General features: G+C 35.6%; 2 pseudogenes; both read right to left on the reverse strand.

Moving 5' to 3' along the window:
• Positions 1-4,224: 4,224 nt before the first annotated feature.
• Positions 4,225-4,942, reverse strand: LOC101429431 (acidic leucine-rich nuclear phosphoprotein 32 family member B pseudogene; annotated as a pseudogene).
• Positions 4,943-20,199: 15,257 nt separating this feature from the next.
• LOC101427226 (elongin-C pseudogene) lies at positions 20,200-20,538 on the reverse strand (annotated as a pseudogene).
• Between the last annotated feature and the right edge of the window lie 2,679 nt (positions 20,539-23,217).

The raw sequence follows: 23,217 nt of genomic DNA on the forward strand, positions 1-23,217 counted from the left end.
CCACATTCTATTTCCTAGTAACCTATATTCTAGAGTTTACCTCTGGTGAGTTTACTTATAGTATTTAGTTCATACTAGTGAGATGATACAATATTTTCCCATTGTGTCTGGCTTATTTCATTCATCTAATTTGCCATATTCATCTCAATTTCATTTCTTCTTATAGCTGAATAGTATTGAACTATATGTACATACCACATATATGTTATTCATTCATCATTTGATGGACAGTTGGGCTGATTCCATATTTTAGCAAACATGAATAGTGCTGTTATGAACATCAGTGTTCAAAGGTCAGCTAACATTTTTGCTTTCAGTTCTTCTGAATATATTCCTAGTAATAGCATTGCTGGATCATATGGCAGTTCTATATTCAGCTTCTTGAGGTACTGCCAAGCTTTCTTCCACAGAGGCTGTATCATTCTACACACCCACCAAAGGTGCATACGTGTTCCTGTTTCTCCACATCTTTTATAACGTTTGTATTTTTCTCATGTCACAAAATTGGCCATTCTATAAGTTGCAAAATGATATTTCATTGTAGTTTTAATTTCTCTAACAACTATATTCTGAGCATTTTTTCATGTGCTTTTTAGTCACTTGCTCTTCTTCTCAGAGAAATGTCTATTCCACTCCTTCATACATATTAATTGAGGTGTTGTCATTTTATCGAGTTATATGATCTCTTTATATAACAGGGATATCAAACTCTTATTGGTTCTGTGATTTCCAAATATTTTCCTCCATTGAGTAGGCTCCATTTTAGTTACTTGGCAAAGAATTTGAAGAACAAAAGTATTTTATTTTGAATAGGTATACCATTTATTTTTCTTTCCTTTTGTCACATGCTTTGGGCTTAAGATTTTAGAAACTACTGCCCCTTGTATTCATATCTAATGACCTTCTTCATCTTTTATTACATTTTTAAATTTAAAATTTATGTTTTCCAATGATATATTGTTACATCAGATCTTTTTTTCGTTGTTATTTATGTGAAATATCTTTTTCCAACCTTACACTTTCAATCGGACTTTGTACTTACATCTGAGACAGTCTCTAGTTGACAGCATATAGATGACTCACATTTCTTTATGCATTCTATCAGTCTTTGTCTTTTGATAGGGAGTTCAAGATATACATAATCAATGTTATTACTATGAAGGCATTACTTAATTTGTCCATTTTATCCTTTGTTTTTTGTTGTCATATATTATTGCCTTTTGACCTTTTAATTTACCCTTCCTTATAATCTTCATTTAGCACTCTTATTAAATTTTCTCTCTCTTGTCTTTCCTTTCTGGTTGCAGCACTCCATTTAGGATACCTTGTAGTTCTCTCAGAATAGTTTTATTCAGATTTTTTTATGTTTAGTGTACATCATCCATTTATAAAGACTTGTATATTTTCAGTAATTAGTTCCTCAAATATTCTTTCTGCCCCTTTCCTATTCTCTTCTCCTTCTGGTACAACGGTATCATGCAGATTTCTGCATTTTGCATTGTCATTCAGTTCCCTGAGAATCTGTTGTATTTATTCCATTATTTACTCTTTCTGATCTCCTGTCTTTTCAAGTTCAGATGTTCTGTCATTGATATCACTAATCCTTTCTTTGATCAATTCAAATCTGCTATAATATTTCTCTAATGTGTTTTTAATATTATTTGTTTTGCCATTCACTACCTTAAGCTTTATTCCCTAATTTTTACAGGTCTTCAAATTGTTCTTCATGGTCACTCAGATTCTTTTTAATATCCTTTATCTATTTATACATATTTTCTTTCAACTCTGAATTAATTTAGGTGATTTGTGAGATTGTTTCAATTAGTTGTCTTAAAACTTGTATTTATTCTGGGTATTTAGTTTGTTTCTTTGGCTGGGCTATCTTTCTTGTTTCTTCGTATGGCTTGCAATTTGTTGATGATATCTAGGCATCCCAATACATTAGTGAATTTGTTCTGATGGTCAATTTCTCCATCTTGCCTAGAGAGAAGAGCCTCTCATGGTGGTTCTCTGAATTTATGTTTCAACTTATTCTGAGTCTTTAAAATTGTCAAACTTAAGTTATCAAAATTGGACAAGGACTCACTAATGGGCTGCAGACTTTCTCCTAGCATTTCAAACTAAAGTGATCCTAAAAGCAATTTTCCTCATTGCAATTTTCCTACTGGACAGTAGATGACACTCATTGGCAAATTCTCCATAAACGTGCCTTTTCATCTTTTAATCACCTGTGCTTTTAGTCTGGTCAGAGCCAATATTTAAAACAACATCTACTGGCTAAATTCACTGAAAAGAAACTACTCTTCACTGTCTGCCACACCCACCCACTTCCATGGGAGGAAGACTTCTGTAATAGGGTTCTCTAGGGGTCTTTCATTACAGGAGACAGAATACAGTGGACTGGTGGGATATCTCATCAAAGAAAGGAAGAAAGAGAGTTAAAGGATTTTGAAATATTTTCCTAATTGGCACAAAGCAAAACAGATCTGTATTTAAAGGGGTTAAGGTATAGCCTAGACTCTCAAACAACAAAATTAAGAAAAATATTATTGTATATTGAGACCTCTAATTTGTCCCCAGATTAGGGGACAAATTAGGGTTCATTAGGGGACCTTAATGAAGGTTTGTAAACGGAAGGGGAATATTTTATTCTTAATCATGAATTCATAATCAGCAAAATGATAATGTATGATTTTGGAAAATGGGGCTTCTCAGTGATTAAGAAAGCAGAAATCACTCAGGGAAGGAGGTTGTATAAGATTGAGAGTTGAAGAGTCTTTTTATGGTAAAACAAGTCTTCCTGTTAACTTTGCAGCAAGCTTTATCTATTTCTGATATCTCAGTCCAATGAAATTCCAGGAAATTTTATGTCCTTGATAATTTAATCTCTAATTTATCTGAATTTATGATATGGAGAAACATATTCATATGTGTGACAGTTTGTAGTTATTTTATGAATCTCAAAATGAAAATGATTATGTTCCTAAACTAATCTATTCCATAGTGTATGATTCCCTTTGATTGCATTAGTTTCCTTTTATGGGCCTTTGATTAGATTACTTGATAAGTTCCCTTTAGTGCTTTGGATTGGATTTATCAATGAAACATACCTCAGGGTTCAGACTGTGCTCTTTTGCTAGGTCTGATATAAACAGAGACACACACAGAGAGAATAAACACAAACAAAGAAGCAACCTTTTCTATTCTACCATGTGAGAGATGACTGTTCCTTACAGCTGCAGAAAGGAAGAAAACCCCTAAGAGACTAAGAAAGGAGGCTAAGAAAGAGACTAGCCTTGACCAAACCTGGGCCCCCAGAGACAGATTCTGGGGACAAGTCAGAGACCTCAGCAGAACTCAGTGCTCACTGTTTACACATGGCTGGACACCAGGATTAGCAGTAGCTGTCCTTGTTGAGAAAACATCTCTGATGTTACCTTGATTTGGACATTTTAGGGCCTCAGAACTATCAGTTTTTCCCCCAAATAAATCCATTTATGAAAATTAACATATTTCTGGTTCTTTGAATTGCCACCCATGTGGAAAACTAAACAATATGTTAATTTTTAATGAGAAGAACTTACATTACCACCTTTTCATGTTCCTTTCCTTTATCATCTATAAATCTTTTTGTATTGTGTTATAATTTGCAACACACCTAAATGTTTGGGCTTTTTCTTTTATTTATACATTTAAGGTAAAACATCTTTCTTAGTTTTTTTCCATAATTACATGCTATTCTAATTTGCCTTGGAAATCTTCATCTTTAAATCTTAAAGTCATTAGTAATAAATTTTCTTTTTGTGATTCTCTCACTTATGAAAAATTAAAAATCTATTGAAAATTTTTTGATTTTTTTCAAACATTATGATTTTATTTACAAAGCTGCTTTGGTTGTACAGAAGTAAAAATTATTTTACAACCTCATTAGTCATGAGTGGATAGGAATCACCAATCACAGTGAACCACCCTACAGCAAGTCTTAAAATGAAAATCTAACAGTGCTTGCAATTTTGATGGAGTGTGTTTCCCAAGTTTAGTGGTAGTTTCCTAAGAGGATCTAAATGAAGGAAGGTGGAATGTTAATGGAATTATTCTTTGGTTCTTAGGATGGGTTGATTTTCTGGGGTTTGTATCAGAGGAATTTTTTAAAACAATCTCCACAATCCAAAAGAGCAGTCCAACCAATGCTGAAACATTCTTTTTTGCACATGATTTATATTCTTAATAATCTTCTCCTTAATCATCTGTTTTTCTCTTCCACTTTTGCTTTTCCTGTTTTTCTTCTTCCTCCTCATCTTTATCCTTGAAGTCTTCATCTTCACCAACATCTCCATCATGTCCAATCTCCTCCTACTCCTACTCCTGACTTTGTCTCCATTGTCTTCATCTTCTACATCTTTGTCTTCATCTTCAGACTTTTGGTCTTCACCATCCTCATCCTTCTTGTCCTCATCTTCTTTGTCATCCTCCTCTTCATACATACCATCATCCTCAGCATCTGAGTCATGAGCTTCCTAGACATCTAAGTAGTAGCCATCCAGAGAGGTCAGCTGGGGAAGGAGCCTGAAGACACAGTCATGGTAGTTGTTCAGGTTGTTTACTTTACATTTAAGCAAATCCAGTGTATTCAGACAATTTAAGTTTTTGAAAGGTTTCAAGGTGGTTAATTTTTTCAGTTTCTTTCCTCTTAAGTTTAGATGTATGGGATTCAGAATTTTTTTGCTATCATGTCCAGAACTCCAAAGATTCTACTGTCCCTGAGCTAAAGCTTTTTCAATTTGACTACTTTCAGGAGATATGAAATTGTAATCAAGACTACATTTATTAAGCTGAGAAACTCAAAGTTCATAAATTCAGTTTTTCCATAATTTGATTTGTAATTTCTGGAATGATCACTAGTTTTCCTCAGCTCAAGATAGATCCTCCACTTCTTCTTCATGCCTGTAATTTCCCCATCCTGCTTCAAACACAGGCAGAAAGTAGAGGAACCTAGACTGAACCATGAGGTCCTCTGGGAGGATTTCTTGTGGTGGCATCTTGCAAAAAACTCTTTCATTTTTGGAAAAACCTAGTGTCATTGAACTGTCCTCTCATGCATATAAGACTATAAGCCCTCTTGTTTAGCAACAATATAACTCTGATTATTTTGAATGAATTAGTTTTACATGTCATATTTGAATTAAATATTTAGTAACAGTACACTTCTTCCAAGTCTGTTTATTTAAAATTCATACATAATCTGAAAAATAGACTGCATGATTATATTGTCTTCAGGCCAGGAATTAAAAGTAATTCATCACTCCCCTTTCCTGAACCTAAGTCAGCTACAGTAATAGGGAAATTTTTGGTTAACTAGTTCTCAATCACTCTCTCTAGACCTGAAAGAAAATTGTTAAGTCAGGGAGGTAATGCTGAACAGGATTTGAAGGACACAAAGAGAGAGGGAAAAAGTTTATTCTTACTTCAGCTTAGCATGTTGTTTTCTTAAAGATTGTTAAATACCAAAATAATATTTATTTACTCAATTTCATATAGGAACTATATATAGTGGAGCAGTGTTTGGACAATGACCTCATACCACCAGACCCCATTTCATTTGGGAATACAAAAATCTCCAAGAAAGTACCAATTCATCCAAAGTGTAGTTCCAAAATAGCCTTGGCAGAATGGTACTCTAGGCCTTTCCTACTAACCTGTATCCATTTTTCTCCATTGTCACCAAGCAATACAAGTATATAATTGATTTCACAAGAGTGTCATAGTTTCAAATCCACACCCTCAAAACAAGTCATTATTTTAATTAAATGAGTTGTTAATCAAATTCATAAAATTGAAAATGTCAAAGTATACCTTGTAGAATGCTGTTCTAGTCATTTTCTTTAAACCACCTTACTATTTGAAATGGAGAAAGCTACAGATAAATTTGTTCCATTTTCCCATATATCAAATGAAACTCAGTGATATGACCTCTGCTGACTTATAATCTCTAACAGCATTTAATGATCATCTATAGAGAAACTGCCTTACTTACATCATTAAACTATCTCTGGGAGATGCAGATTCTCCTTCCACTTATACCAGGAAGGGAGACCAACACTGGGGTCATATTTTAAAGTATTGTAGTTGCTTCTTTTTGCAAACACAAGTTGATCTCAGGCACAAACAAAATGCAATGAAATGATAAAAATCAGAGCAATCTATACTAAATCACTATGTTTCCATATATTGTTTTGGACAAGGCATTTACAAAGAATAATAAAAAATGGAAAAATCAGGTCCTTTTAATCAAATATCTGTTGATGATCTTCTGACAAATGCAAAAATTGGCTAAAATAAATGTTTACATAAACCTTAACCAAATAAATTAATTTATCACTGTGGTTAGAAATTTCAGAAATGTAAGAGCAACATTTCTGATATCTTCCTCTGTTTATCACAGGGAGAAATAACCTAATCAAATATGAAAACTCAGATCAAAGTTCTGGGGAGGATGATAAAATAGAGAGATATTGGACTGCCTCCTAAAAATAGATAGTGGACAGGCAGAAACTGTATGAAAGAAGCTCTCTTGGTGTTCTGGAGGTCAGAGGAGTTCTGTATAACATCCAGGGATGAGTGGGATGAAGAGCCCAAGAAAATGAGGCAAAAAACTGACTAACTCACTCCACCATGACTTCTGGCACCCATCCCCCTCTCTAATGGCCAACAATCTCTTATTTGGTCCCATGATGACTGCTGCAGACAAAAGGATTTGGAAGAACTCTTCCTCAAGAATGGGTGTGGCACAGCTGAATACTGAGCATGGATTTTGATAGGGAAATTTAAACTGCTGGGTCCAAACAGAATCAATGCTTTAACCTGAACTGGACAGGGAGTTGTAGTCATTGTATCAACTTCAACACTACCCCTGAAAGAGAAAGAGGTAAAGGATGTTTAAAGGCCCACAGCCTCCTCATAACTGCGAGGAAGAATAAGCCAAAGAACGTGTTCAACTGGGCATGTTAGGAACATGCAGCTTCAGAGAGCCAACAAGAGATTGGCATCTTTCTCAATTCACCCCATGGCCCTTAACAACAGTTCTGTCCTCCTTTGTGAGTTCCTGGCCTTGTTATGGTTGGGAATTACTACTGGGGAAAGTCTACTCTTGGGTGCTCCTCCTCACCAAATTTACCCTCCACACATAAGCAATGAAAGAAGTTTAAAAAGTAACAAAAGAGAAAAAACCGGAACTAATAAATATACTAGAAAAAAAAAGAAAGGAAAGAAAATTTTCTCCTGTGGGTGTAACAACTCCACAAAAAAGAGCAATCTTTAAAACTATACTGAATATCCAGAGAAAAGAATTGGATGTAGAAAATATGAATAAATCTGAGCTGTTAAACAAGGGAACTTCCAAGCTCTAGGAAAAGTTGAATCAAGTGTCAAAGAATATTTAAACAAGCCACTCAAAAACAACACTTTAGCCAAAAGAGTGAAAAAGACCTCCAGCATAAACTCATAGGTAATCAGATGTCTAGATAGGAAAACATAAGCCATAATAAGAAACAGGAATTTATGTCCCAGTCAAGGAATGCATTAAAAATTCAGAGGAGAGACAACTTTTGGAAGAACTAGTGAAAGATGTATATATATATATATATATATATATATATATATATATATATATATACACACACACCTCCTATAGCAACTAATGGAGATGAAGTAAATTGTAGCTAAAAAGCTAAGGGATATTAAGAAGACATTGGGTGAGTATAAAAGACTAATGATGGGGGATTGTACATGAATAGGTCCTTGATATTGATGAATGTGTATATGAAACTTTACTCCTCAAATTGAATCTTGACTTAGTATTATAGGGTGCCTAAGAGTTGCTTCTGGGAGCCTCCTTGTTGCTCAATTATAAATACAGTACCTTTCCCGAGCATGGGCCATGATTCCTGGGGAGAAATCTCCCTGGCATCCAGGGATTACTACCAAGCACTAATTGACAATGCAACTGGAAAAAGATATTAACTGAAAGGGAGAAAAGGTAAAGACAAATGAGTTTTTATGTCTAAGAGACTTAAAATGAATCAGGAGGTCATTCTAGAAGTTAAGCTTATGCGTGTCTTGGCAGGATTTCATTGACTGTCAAAGTAGTTACTACTCCAAAGAGCACAGCAGGGATCCTGAGGGCTCTGGAGTCAACCAGACAATATTATTGCACCCTACTTTGGAATTTATGTTCCCCAATGTGACAGAGTTGTACTCAGTTTTGTTTCCCCTACACATGGCCCTTCTGTCCTTTGTTGAATGTGTAATTAGTACAAGAGTTGATAGGTGTGCACCTAAGAGACTTAAATCTTTGTGCTGTCATATGCAGGCTGGGCCCTAAAACTCCAGAGTTGCAATACCTACTCTCCAGTTCATTGGTCTCAAACAGGAAAACTAACAAGGAGGTGATGATCAACAACACCATACCAAGGAACAGAGTCTACACCAGTAAGCAAGGAATTCCATCCATCAGCACTATGGAATTGCATTCCTCTCTCAATTAGAAGTGAAGTGGAAAACATCATCCCACAGTCCTCAAGATTGGGAAATTAATTATCAACTAAAGTAAACTTACTGATATTCTGCTATAGACTTATTGTGATTCTAGCAATGGAAGAATTTTTATCATTGATGTGGAGACAGTGGCCATGAGGTGTTCTGAGGGCAGGGAGAGGGAAAACCAGGGGTAATGTAAGGGCATTTGGGGGGATTGTCCTAAAAGACATTGCAACAACAGATGTGTAACTTTATATATCTTGCTTTGAACTAAAGAATTGGGTGGGAAAGAGTGTTACCTACAGTGTAAATTTTAATCCACACTTAGTGGCAATGTTCCAAAATATGTTAATCAATTTTAATGAATTTACATCACTAATGAGGGATATTGCTAGTGTGGAAAAATTTGCAAGGTGTGAGGAGCAAGACACATGGAAATCTGTATATTTTTTCTGATGTTTGTGTAGTCTAAGTATTTTAGCAAAAAGAAAAAAGTATTGAATGTATGAAAAGAATCATAACATAAATTATGGGAATGAAAGGCATGATACAAAATATTAAAAATATACTAGAAACATAAAACAGCAGATATGAACAGGCAGAAGAAAGAATCAGCAAACTGGAATATAGACAATTGAAAACTTATGGACAGAAGAAGAAATAGACAATACAATATAAAAAATAAAATGCCTCTCAGGGAATGACAGTGTAAACCACACAAACATATGCATCATGGGCTTCCAAGAATTAAAATGGATGGGTAAATGGGGTAGAAAGAATATTTGAGGAAATAATGGCTGAAAATTTACAAACACTTATGAAAGACATAAATTCAAAAGTTCAAAAAGTACAGTTTACTCCAATCAAAATAAATCCTAACAGATCTATTCTGAAACACACACACTCATCCAAATGCCAAATACCAAAAATAAAGACAGAATCCTTAAAGCAGCAAGAGATAAACATTTCATCTTATAAAAAGGATAAAACTAAGATTAAGTGCAACTTTTACTTCAGAAATCATGAAGTTGAAAAGATACTGGTATGATAACTTTATAATCCTGAAAAAAGAAAACTGCCAGAAAATAATTATTTTTCTTTAATTTTTGAAGTATATGCTACCTACATGCATGTACATAGACAATAAATGTACAGCAAAGCTGACGTAACAAATGAGCATATCACCATACAGGGCTCCCATACATCACTCCACCAGCAACCTCTTGCATTGTTGTGAAAAATTTGTTAAAATGTACGAAAAAATATCATCAAAAGACAGTGGCCATGGGAGTTGCTAAAGGCAGGGAGAGGGAAAAAGAGGTGAGATATGGGGACATTTTCAGTACTTGGAGTTGTCCTCAATGAATTTTCAGGGACAGATGGAAGACATCATATATCCTGCCATAACACACTGAATGGAATGGGAGAGAGTGCAAGCTACAACATAAACAATAATCCATGCTATGTAACAGTGATCCAAAAAATTTCACAAACGCAATGAATGTACCACACTAATGAAAGAAGCTATGATGTGGGAGGAGTGGGGGTTGTGGGGAGTGAAGTATATGGGAACCTCATATTTTTTATGTAATATTTTGTATTATTTATGTATCTTTAAAAAAGATAATAAAAAGTAAGCTTATAGCACTCAAAAATATTACTTTTAGAGTGATGTAGCCATTATTGAGGACAGTTTGGTAGTTCTTCTGGAAGCTAATTATAGAACTGCCATATGATCGAGGAATTGCACTTCTGGTTATATACCCAGAGGAATTTAAAGTAGGAAGACAGATATATGTGTACCAAAGTTCATAGCAGCATAATTCATTATTGCTAAAAGTTGAAAGCAACCAAAGTATCTATCAACAAATGAATGGATAAGAAAATTGTGGTATACACAGTCCATGGAATATTACTTAACTCTAAGAAGGAATGCAATATTAATACATAAGACAACATAGATGACTAAAGTAAAGTAAGGCAGTCACTGAAGGACAAATAATACATAACATCACTTATATGGCTTTTACAAATCAAGCAGAATAACAGAGTTAGAATCTAGATGGTAGGTTATTGGGAGACAGAAATGGAGTAGAGGGTGATGAGATGATCCTCAATATTGGCAAAGCCCATGATAAGATCTAATGAGATGGTGATGCAATGGGTGGGAGTGATAAGGACTCAGTGATGAGATTGGGTCAAATGGTGCTGGTTTGTAGAAGTGAGTAATGTGGGAGACTTGGTTTGGACAATTCATGGTCCTGAGGGAAGGACTGGAGGAAGAAACAGGTGAATTCTGGAGATGTATAGGTCTGTGGTTAAAAATACAACGGTGGAAATATTCTTCTGGCAAATATGACAAGAGAGACTTACTGGTGCAAGTTATTGAGGGTGGGATAGTATGCAGGTTAGAGTACAACTTGGGAATGCTTCCATTGGATATGAAAGTGTTCATGTTCTTATAATGTGTTATCTGAGTGCATGAAGACCCACACAATAAATGAGAAAATGTTAAAATCCAATCCTGGGGAGTACTGTTATGTTTTCAATTATATCTATAAGGATCACTTGAGAATATAGGAAATGCCTAAGAATATAAAACATACCAAATTCTCAAGCTTCCAATATTATGGAATGTAAATATGAACCTTATTCTTCAAAAATGGAAACTTAGTGATTATCACAGGTTCTGGGCAGGAGAGGGAAGGAAGAATAGAATAAATCGAACATAGGGCAATTTTAGGGCATGGTAATTGTTTTGCATGAGCTTGAAATGATGATACAGGCCATTTTAAATTTTGTCAAAACCTATAAAATGTACAGGAAAAGGTAAACCATAATGTAAATCGTGTACCATAATTGGTATCAATCTTTCATTATTTTTTTAAATTTATTATTGTTTTTTGAAGATACATAGATCACAAAAAAGTTACAAAAAATGTAAGAGGTTCCTATATACCCCACTCCCCAACCACCACTCTTCTCACATCAACAACTTTTTTCATCATTGTGGAATACTCGTTGCACTTGGCGAATACATTTTGGAGCACTGCTGCCCCGCATGGATTATAGTTTACATTGTAGTTTGCATTTACCCCAGTATTTTCAGTGCGTTATGGCAGGATATATGATGCCCAGCATCTGTCCCTGCAATATCATTTAGGGCAATTCCAAATTCTGAATATATCCCCAAATCACATCTCTTCTTCCCTCTACCTATCCTAAGCAATGACCGTGACCACTTTCTCCACATCAGTGCTACAGTTTCTTCCATTGCTAGTCACAATAGTTCTATAGAAGAATGCCAGTAAGTCCACTCTAATCCATATTTTATTCCTACATCCTGTGAGCCCTGGGATGGTTATGTCCACTCCACCTCTATATTGAGAGGGGGCTTTGATCACACATGGATGATAGATGTGATTCTCCTGCTTGGAGTTGTAGGCAATTTCAGACCCCTGGTGTGGTGGTTGACCATCTTTACCTCTCTGTTTGCAGACCTGGGCAAGTTCAACAAACAGGAGAGTAGGAGCTGCAACTCTGCTGAGGCCCAGGGCCCAGTTGGCACATGGACATTCTAGAGATTCAAGTCTCTTAAGTATACAGCAACCCTAACACCAACCACAACTTCAGTAAAAGTGATGAGAGGAATGTATAGAAAGGTCACATCTGAGTCCAAATCCATCACACTCAGTAGCACAAATTCCAAAGTAGGGCCCACTGACAAGGCATTGAACTCCAGAGGCATCTCCTATGACCATAGAACCTGTGTGTCTCCATAAACCTTAGGAGAATGATTACCTGGGGTTGAATCTACTTTGTCTGTCTTTGGGATCCTGCTGAGATGTGTAAAAGCACAACCCCTCTGATGACCTCCTGACTCTTTTTTGGAGACTCTTAGCCATATCAAGTCATTAATCTTTACCAATTCTCATTTTATTCAAGGTCTTTTTATAGTTGAATCATCACTTAGTGACTGGTAGTAATCCCTTTGCCCCAGGGAGGCTCATCCCCAGGAGTCATGTCCCACACTGGGGGGAAGGTAATGCATTTACATGCTTCTTTTGGCTTAAACAGTGGCCAAGTATGAGCAACACGGAGGCTCTCAGGAGGTAACTCTTAAGCACCCTGCAGGTCTAGGCCTAGTTCAAATTTCAGGCACACAGGCTCATAAGCATAGTCATCAGTATCAAGGACTCATCATGGGACCACCATTCTTCACTGGTCTTTACCCTTGCACTATGATGATTGTTGCTCTTCCATTGTGGAATATAACAGAGCTCCCCTGGCTAGGAACTCAACACTCCCTCAGTTGACATTTGTATCTGGAACTACTATGAAAATAACCAACAAAAATCTGAACATTTTTATATACTCTTTGTACATGCCCTGTATAACTCCCTTCCAATCATGTGCCCCCATCAATAACATCTCACACCAGTGTTCCTCCTCTGCAATAGATGAACACATTTGTGGTCCAAAATTTCTTAAAAAATGAAGCCTAATATATTGCCAAATTCAGTTAATAGGAAAATGAAATAGTAATAATAGGTTTAAAGATTAGAAATAGAATACATACTCATTTAGAAAAACTAAAATAAAGTAAAAATTAATTAGGGTATTAAAAGTGAAAAATATCATAAAACATTTTTTTGACATTTTGCCTTTCATCACTGTAATAGGTGCTGCCCTATGTGTACACTGGCAAGGCAATTTCTATCATTTCTTCCTCATTATCTACAACCATTTTTTTTTCAAGTTTTAGTTTTGTCTTTAAAAAAGTTTTTAGATCACAGTAAAGACAAATATACAATATAGGGAACTCCCATTTATCCAATATCAAACCATTTTCCCACTTCCCCAGCAATGATCTTTTTACATGTTCATGTTATATTTGCTGTAGCTGATGTACAGCTATTGAAACATAGCTGTTAAACATGGTTCCATTTTGGTTTACATAATGGTTTATATTTTAGGTTGTATAATTTTCTAAAATTTTAGTTACCTTATGTTTTACATTATGGTGTATGTTTTATCCTATAGTCTTTTATACATTTTTGTTGTAATTTAACATGTCCTTTATCCTTCACTGCATGACATTATGGAACACTACCATTGCCCACCAGTTACCCTGCTTCCATCTATTATATTCCTCTCTCCTCTTCCCCTCAGGGCTCACAGTGACAGTCAATCTTGAAGGACCAGATTCAGAGATCCTTGCAACAATGCTGAGGACTTGACATAGTAGACTGTCCTCCCTCTTCGGAAGCCACCAATTCTCTCGAGAGACACTATACACTCTATTTCAGAACATCAGGCCACCCCAGGATGTGGGTACACATTCCCATTCATTGTATGGGTCTCCACCTAATGATATAACACTTATAACAAGATGAGCACTTGCACACTCCCTAGAATCATGCCCCTGTGCCAGATGACCCCTTAAGCATCTTACACAAGTAATCCTTCCTTATTATATTTTATAGAGTTTTTTTCAACATTAGAGTTTCAACCACATATCTGACACTCTCCCATGTTCAACTGTTCCCCCCAGCCCTCTCCCAATTCCTTGGGCCATCTGACCCACCCTCCCAAACCAAGTCTCCCTCAAGCCTGCCAAGCCCCATCCAAAGTTATTCTTGTATACCCATCCTATTCCTTCCATGTACAAGTACTTATCTCCTCTTTATCATAGATTTCACCAATCTAGGTGTCACCTCACAACCTTCCTCTACCCCCAATTTCCTGTAAGCCTATCATCCAGTCGCTATCTCTCTGAGACAACTTGGTTTGCTTATTTCATATCAGAGAGCTTATATTGTATTTGTCCTTCAATGCCTGGCTTGCTTCATTCACCATAAGGTCCTCAAGTTTTATCCATGTTACCCCATCTGTTTGTAATGTATTCCTTCTTATAGCTGAGTAGTATCCCATTGTATGTATACACCACATTTTGTTTATCCATTCATCTGTTGGATATTTGGTTTGATGCCAATTTTGGGCAATAGTGAGTAATGCCACTATGAACATTGGAGTGCATATATCAGTTTGTGTCCTTGTTTTCAGTTCTTCTGGATATATTCCCACCAGTGGATTTGCCGGGTCATATGGCAAATTTATAGCTAGTTTTTTGAAAAACTGCCACTCTGCCTTCCATATGGCTGGATCCTTCTGCATTTCCACCAGCAGTGGATGATTGTTCCTATTCCTCCACATCCTCTCCAACACTTGTGGCCTTCTGTTTTTTTGATAGCCACCAGTCTTATGGGAGTAAGATGGAACCTCATTGTAGGTTTGATTTGCATTTCCCTAATAGCTAGTAATTTAGTACATTTTTTCATGTGCTTTTATTCATTTATATTGGATCATTTTAATTTCCTAAAACAACAACTAAGTTATTACTTTGTCTGCAGTCTTCACCTCCTCTGAAGTAATTATAGAACACATAGATATTCTGATGTGGGAATTCTCAGTACTCCTTGCCACCATGTGGTTATTATCCAGTCAGAGCTGAAATGTAGATTACTCTTTTCTGTAGAAGTGATCAGTTCAGATCAGCACAACTCCTGGATATGGCATATACATATATATCATTTTCCTGGCACTATCATTTAAACTTTTGCATCGGGTTTTCTCTATTCTTTCACTAAATGATTGTTTGGAAGGGTCGGTAGCTGTACAAACAATGAAGAATGCAGAATTCACACTTAGAGCATTGTAACAGCTACAAGTAATAAGGTGATAATTAAGATCAGAGTTTAATTTTATTTTACTTCTATCAAAACAAAGATCAAACATTCTCAAATCAAATAAAGAGGAGAGATTACAATTCATATTGAAAGAACAAACAGTATCAGATCTTGCCTTAATAACAATTTTACCTAATTTCTTGAATTTACAAAGTTTTTTCATGCTTCATTTAGTAATATTAAAGTATACAGAAGGTTCGGTAAGGTTGTAAACAGAACAATCTTCCTTAAGATTGTACATGTTGTATCTTAAGATGAAAATTTTAGAAGTGAACTTTTATTGTTTCAAAAAGACTGTTCTTCAATTATTTACCATACTTGAGAAATTTTAACTCATATCATGTGTGATTTTTTCCACTTTTCATTGTTTGTGTAAAGTGTAAAGTTAAGAAGATTTAGAATAGAAATTTCCCCTTTATTCACTTGATAGACTCTCATGTGCCCCATAAATGCATGCTCAAACCACTCAGACTTTAGGTTGTGAACTAATTTGTGAAAGACATTTTTGAAGATTCTATTAAAATATGGCAAAACTAAACAGTGTGAGTCTTAATCAAGTATGACTGGAATCCATATAAGAAAAAGCAATAGGGCACAGAGATGTAAGCCATAGGAGAAGACAGGAGAATATTTCCACATTATGGAGACAGTGTCTGAGTAATCACCAGAATGTTGTGGAAAACATGGTTTGGCAGTTTCTTGATTTTGTACTCTTAGCCTCCAAAATTGTGAGAAAATGAATTGCTGTGGATTAAGCCAAATAATTCTGAGGTAATTTTTTATAGCAGTCATGGTAAATTAAGATATGTTGCTATTTTTTTCTATAATTGAAATCCATTAATTTTACTTATTGAATTAAGGTATCAGAATGCCTCTTTTGATGAGAATGAAATTGAAAGGCCCAACTAGAAACTAAGTATTCTCAGAGATTCTTTTGAAGTCAGGTATTTAAATCCCAGACAGAGTTAAGGATATGGATTAATTGAGGTTATAGAGCTTAGATTCTGGGCACACCAAGGTGGTTAGAGTTTGGAGGGTAGAGTACAGCAGAGGAGTTAGCTGAACAAAAAATAATCCCGAATATCTGCAGAGTATTGCCATTAAGTTTTCAGCAGATATAGTTCTGTACACATATGTAAGATATCTGCAGAAGACCAATTAATGAACTGTCCAAAAGAATTAGGGGAAAAATTGTCAGGTTCTAATGCAGTGATGTGAAGGTGTGTATATACTGAAGAGTCAGTCCCCGAGTACAGGAGTGGTAACTAATGAAGGAGGACAGACCGTTGAGCAAAGCATTGATAATGATGATTATACATATTAAACTCTTCTTTTTGTATACTTTTTACTCTATAAAGATATTTAGGTTATATAAATTTACATAAAAATATAGGGGATTTCAATATCTCCTGCTCCCTACCACTCCCATATTTTTCCACATTAACGACGTCCTTCATTAGTGTGGTACATTTGTTACAATTGATGAACACATTTTGGAGCAATGCCACTAAGTGTGGATTATAGTTTACATTGTAATTTACACTCTTTTCCCCACAGTTTCATATTTTATGACAAAATATGTAATGAACTGTATCTGTCATTACAATATCATTCAGGAAATTCCAAGTCCTTTTAATGCCCCCATAATATATGTGATTTTCCCTCTCTTTCCCCTCAAAACATCCAGTGGCCACTGCCTTCACATCAATGTTAAAAGTTTTTCCATTGCAAGAATCACAATGTTTATAGTAGAATAACAGTAAGTCTACTCTAGTCCATCATTCTTACCCCAATCCTGAGGATTCTGGGATGGTGATGCCTATTATACCTCTAACTTACATCCCATGGAGCAGATGGATGCAACTATCTTGCTTGCAGATGCAGTGCCTCTCTGCTCCTTGGGATCTTTGTTCCCCATCATCATCTTGCTAGCTGTCCTGGGTGAACCCAATGAACTGGAGATTAGATGTGGCAACTCCGTTGAGGTTCCAGGCCCAGCTGGCACATGGAAAGCCCAATATTTTTCTCTTGGACATACTCCTATACATTCTAGTATCAACTATAGGTTCAAATAAGAAGTAGAAGAACCATGTGTAGGGAAATCATACCCAAGACCCACTCTTTCATATTGTGGATCATAAATTCCCAAGTAGGGTCCACACCCAGGGCAACAAACTCCTGTGTTTTTTGTCCTTCATATAGCATCTGGATGTCTCCAGAGCCCTCAGGAATACCACTAATTGAGGCAACATTTACTTTGGCAGTCAATAAGATCCTGCTGAGATGTGCATAAGTGTAATCTCTGGAATAACCTCCCAACCTACTTGAAATTATCTTAGACACATAAACTCATTTGTCTTAGCCCTTTCACCCTTTTGATCAAGTTCATTTTCAAATTGCATTGCTAGTTGGTGCTTGGTAGCAAGCCCTCAGTGCCAGGGAGGCTCATGCCTAGGAGTCATATCCCATGGTGGGGGGAAGGTAATGCATTTACATGCTGAGTTTGGCTTAGAAAGAGCACATTTGAGCAACAATGAGGGTCTCAGAAGGTAACTCATATTCACCCTATAATACTATACTAAGTTTCAATTTCAAAGTAAAGGTTCATAATTATAATTATCAATATCAAGGACCCATCTGCCTAAGAATTGCCAGCTAAAAGCCTCCATGTTGCTCAAATGTGGCCACTTTCTAAGCCAAACTCAGCATGTGTGTCCTGTCCATGTGCCCTCCATATCAATCACCCTAAACCAGTAATCCTCCCCTGACATATTTGCCAAAACAAAATGGCCAGTGTTGTAGTTTTAACCATATACCCACAAATCCCAAGAGTTCACCTGCTCCCTCCCCCAACACTCCACCAACTCCATGGCCAGTCCTACCCATATTCACCAGGATATCACCCTCACAAACCAGAAACACCCAAACCAATTGCATCACTGCAGCATTGTCAAGACCATCCACAGCATAACTACACACATACATCTTATCATAGATTTTGCCCATATGGTTATTGGCCCACAACCTTCTTCTCCCTTTCTGTCTCCTGTAAAACTATCATGGAAACTCTAACTTTGTATGTTTGCTCAATTTCCTTAATTTAAATCAGTGAGGTCATGCAATATTTGTCCTTCAGTGCCTGGCTTGCTTCACTCAACAAAGGTCTTCAAGATTCATTCATGCTATCCTGTGTGTTAATATTGTGTTCTTTCTTACAGCTGAGTAATATTCCATTTTGTGTATGTGCCACAATTTGTTTATCCATTTATATGTTAATGGTCATTTGTGTTTTTCCCAACTTTTGGCAATAGTGAATAATGCTTCTATGAACATTGGATTACATATATTTGTTCATATACTGGCTTTCAATTCTGGGTATATAGCCATCAGTGGGATTACAGGATCATGGCGGTTCTATACTTAGCTTACTGAGAACCCAGTAAACTGTCCCCCACAAAGGCTGCCTCATTCAAAATGCCCATCAGCAGTGGATGAATGTTGCTTTTCCTCTGCATCCTCTCCAACACTTTTAGTCCTCTGGTTTTTAATAGCCACCAGTCTAATAGGTGAAAGATGATATCTCATTGTAGTTTTGATTTGCATTTTCCTAATAGCTGCTGATGTTGAGCATCTGTTTATGTGCTTTTTAGTCATTTGTATTTCTTCTTTGGAGATGTGTCTATTCAAATCTATTGACCATAATTAAATGGGTTGTTTGTCTTTCCATTTTTGAAGTGTAGGATTCTTTATATATGCTGGATATTATGCCCCTATCAGATACATGGTTACCAAATATTTTCTCCTATTCTGGAGGCTTCATTTTCACTTTCTTGACAAAATCCTTTGAGATGCAAATGTTTTAATTGTGAAGACGTCTCATTTATCTATATTTTTTCTTTCATGTCTTGTGTTTTGGGTGTAAATTTCATGGAACATATCCTAATACAAGATCCTGCAGATGTTTCCCTAGATTATCTTCCAAGATCTTTATGATCTTAGCTTTTATATTTAGTTTTTATCTATCTTTAGTTTGCTTTTGTATAAGGTGTTAGTTGGTGTTCCTCTCTTATTCTTTTGGATACAGATATCCAGTTTTTCAACCCCAATTGTTGAAGAGGCCATTCTCTCCCAGTAGAATGGTCTTGGTGGCTTTCTCAAATATCAGTTGACTGCATATGTGAGAATATATATCAGAAATCTCATCTCAGTTCCATTGGTCAGTACAAATATTCTTGTGCCAATACCATGAATTTTTACCAGTGTACATTTTAGTATATTTTATAGTCAAGTGGTGTGATTCCTCTGATTTCATTTTTCATTTTCATTACGTTTTTGGCTATTCAGGTCTCCTTGTCATTCCAAATTAATTTCTGAGTTATTTTTTCCAATACAATAAAAAATGCTGTGATAATTTTTACTGGGACTCTGTTAAATCTGTAAATCAGTTTGCATAGTATAGACATCTTACTGATGTTTTGTCTTCCTATCCATGAACAGGGTATGTTCTTCCATTTGATTAAGTCTTTTATAATGTCCTTTAACAGTGTGGTGTACTTTCCTGCTTAAAGTCATTTTCTTCTTTATTTAAATTTGATCCTAGGTATTTGATTCTTTAGTTGTTATTGTAAATGGGTTTTTTTCCCTTAATTTCCTCTTCTGATTGCTCATTATTGGTGTATAGATATTGTGAGTTTTAAAATTTGATCTTATAACCTGCTAATTTACTGAACTCATTTATAAGCTCTAGAAGCTTTGTTGTATATTTCTAAGGGATTTCTATGTATATGATCATGTCATCTTTAATAGTGACATTTTTATTTCTTCCTTTCCAATTTGGATGCCTTTTATATCTTTTTCTTTTTCTTTTTTTTTTAAATACTGAAAAAAGTTAACAGTTTATTATAATTTATTTTATTTAACAATCTAGGAAGTTCGCAGCCATCAGCAGTTCCAGTGCAATTTCAGGTGCAATTGGGAATTCAGGAATCTCGGTGGAGCTGTTAGTGTAGCAAACCTTGTAGGTAAAATACATGCATACTTTTGATAGCACATGTGAAGGGATCTCTCTAAAATTGACCTCATTGGTTTCATTCTCAGCAAACTGACCTGGGCCACTCAACATGGCTTTTGTTGTTCCTGATGTTAGTGCATGTTCTCTTTTTACAATAAATTCATGACCATCAGAAGATATCAATTTGACATACATGGCATCAGGGCCCTCACAGCCACCATAGGTTTTCTCCTCTCCATCCATTATGCTCTTATGAAATTCTACTTTGATTCCACAGGAACTTTAGTGGTTTCCTAGTGAAGGGGGGACGCACCGAGCCTGTCCTATATCTTTTTCTTGCAGAAGTGCTCAAGCAAAAACTTCTAACGCAACCTTAAATAAGAATGGTGAAATTGAGCATCATTTTCTTTTGTCAAGATTTTAGAGGGAAAATTTTTAGGATTTCACCATTTTGAATACAATTTTATCTGTGAGTTTTCATTAGACCCTTTACCATGTTGAGGATGCTTCATTCTTTTCCTATATTTTGATGTGTTTTCATCAGGAAAAGTGCTATATTTTATTGAATAATTTCTCAGCATCTATATAGATGATCATATGATATTTTCTTTTCATCTATTTATGTGGTGTATTGTGTTACTGACTTTCTTATATTGAACTATTCTTGCATACCAGGATTGAAATCCACTTGGTTATTGTGTATAATACATTCGATGCTTTGTTGAATAGGATTAACAAGTATTTTGTTGAGGATTTTTGAATCTAGTTTTATTAGAGAGAATGATCTATAGCTTTCCTTTCTTGTGTCATTCTTGTTTGGCTTTGGTATAAGGGTGATATTGGCATTATAGAATGAGTTAGGTAATGTTCCTCCACTTTTATTTTTTGGATGAGTGTAAGCAGGATTGGTGTTTGTTCTTAATGTTTGGTAAAATTCACCTGTGAAGCCATCTCTTCTTGCATGGAGGTTTTTGATGACTAATTCTACCTTATTACTTGTGATTCATCTTTTGTGTTCATCATTTCCTACTGCCTTTAATGTAGCCTACTAGTGTGTTTCTAGGAATTTGCCCATTTCCCTCTAAATTACTCATCTTGTTGGCCTACAATTTTTCAAAGTATCCTTTTATGATTCTCTATTTATTTGGGGTAAGTGGTGATACTCTCTTCCTTGTTTCTTATTTTATATTTTTGCATCTTCTTTCTTTTTTGCTTTGTCAGTCTAAGGGTTTTTCAATTTTCTTAATCTTCTCAATGAACAAGCTTTTCATTTTATTTTTTATAGTGCTTTCTTATTTTCAATTTCATTTATTTCTGCTCTAATCTTTGTTCTTTCTTTCTACTTGCTTTGGGGTTACTTTGTTCTTTTTCTAATTCTTCCAAGTGTGCATTTAGGTCTTTAATTTTCACTCTGTCTTCATTTTTATTGTAGGTATTTATGGTTATGAATTTCCCTCTTGGCACTGCTTTTGCTTCATCATATATGTTTTGATACATCGTGTTGTCATTTACTTTCATTTCAAGGTAGTTACCAATTTTGTTTGTAATTCCCTCCTAGTTGCACTGTTTCTCTAAATGTGTGTTTTTTAACTTCCATATCTTGGTGCCTGAATTAGTCAGCCAAAGGGGTGCTAATGCAAAATACCAGGAGTGCTGGCTTTTAAAAATTGTATTTATTTGAGGTACAAGTTTACACATACCAGGAATAAAGGATAAGTTACTTCCTTCAGTAAAATCTATTTCCACATGTTGGAACAAGATGGCTGTCAAAGTCTGCCAGGATTCAGGCTTCCCGGGTTCCTCTCTTTCCAGTTCTTACTTCTCTCTGGGCTCAGGTTCTCTGTTTCCTCCACAAGGTCAGCTGTAGACTATCAGGTGAATAGCTCTGTCTCTCTCTCTGGGGTTTTTGCCATGTCTAAGGAGCCATCTCAATTCCTCTCTGCTCTTCTCCCAGCTCAGATCCTCTCTTCCAGGGCCTTGCTTCTCTTTACTCTGTGTGTTTAGTCCCTGAGGCTCCATCTCAAGACTCCAGCATTAAAACTACAAATCAAAACTCCAACATTAAAATCTCCTACTCCTTCCTTTGCCATGTCTTTTATCTGTGAGTCCCCACTCACCAAGGCAGGAGATTCAATGTCCTTCTGGCATAAAATTAGGTAATAAAGGATATCTCTGAATCCAATATAATCTAATATGCCCAGAGGAACAGATCATCTTAAAAACATAATTTGATATTTCTTTATAGAATTCATCAATAATTTCAAACTGCTACAGTGTCTAATTCACTTCTCTGCCCCTTACTGAATCCCAACTTCATTCCATTGTTGTGAGAAAAATTACTTTGTACAATCTTAATCTTCCTGAGTGCATTGCGACTTGTTCTGTGGCCTATTATGTAGTCTATTCAGGAGAATGATCCATGTGTGTTTGAGATGAATATATAACCTTTTGTTTTAGGTTGTTATGTTCTATATATGTCTATTAGATCTAGATAAACTAATTTATTGTTCAAAGTTTCTCTCTATATATTTATTCTCTGCTGAGATGTTTTGTCTAATGGTGATAGTGTTGTATTGTCTTTGTCTCTTACAAGAGTTTTGCATTTAAAGTCTATTTTGCCTGATATTAGTAAAGATACTGGGACCCTTTTTTGTTTATTGTTTGTACATAAAATTGATTTTGAGTCATTTACTTTCATGTTCCTTGCATCCATTGGTCTAAGGTGAGTTTTTTGTAGACAGAATTTTGATGGATCATATTTCCTATTTCATTCTCTCAATCTGTGTCTCTTGATGGAAGAATTTAATCCATTAATTTTTAATGCTGTTATTGTCAAGGAATTATCCATATTAGCCATATTTTCTTTAGGTTTATGTACGCCTTATGTTGTTTTCATTTCTCTTATCTTTTTTGTTATCTTAC

The sequence above is a fragment of the Dasypus novemcinctus genome, chromosome 29 (assembly GCF_030445035.2).
Source record: "Dasypus novemcinctus isolate mDasNov1 chromosome 29, mDasNov1.1.hap2, whole genome shotgun sequence".
NCBI classification, from domain to species: Eukaryota; Metazoa; Chordata; class Mammalia; order Cingulata; family Dasypodidae; genus Dasypus; species Dasypus novemcinctus.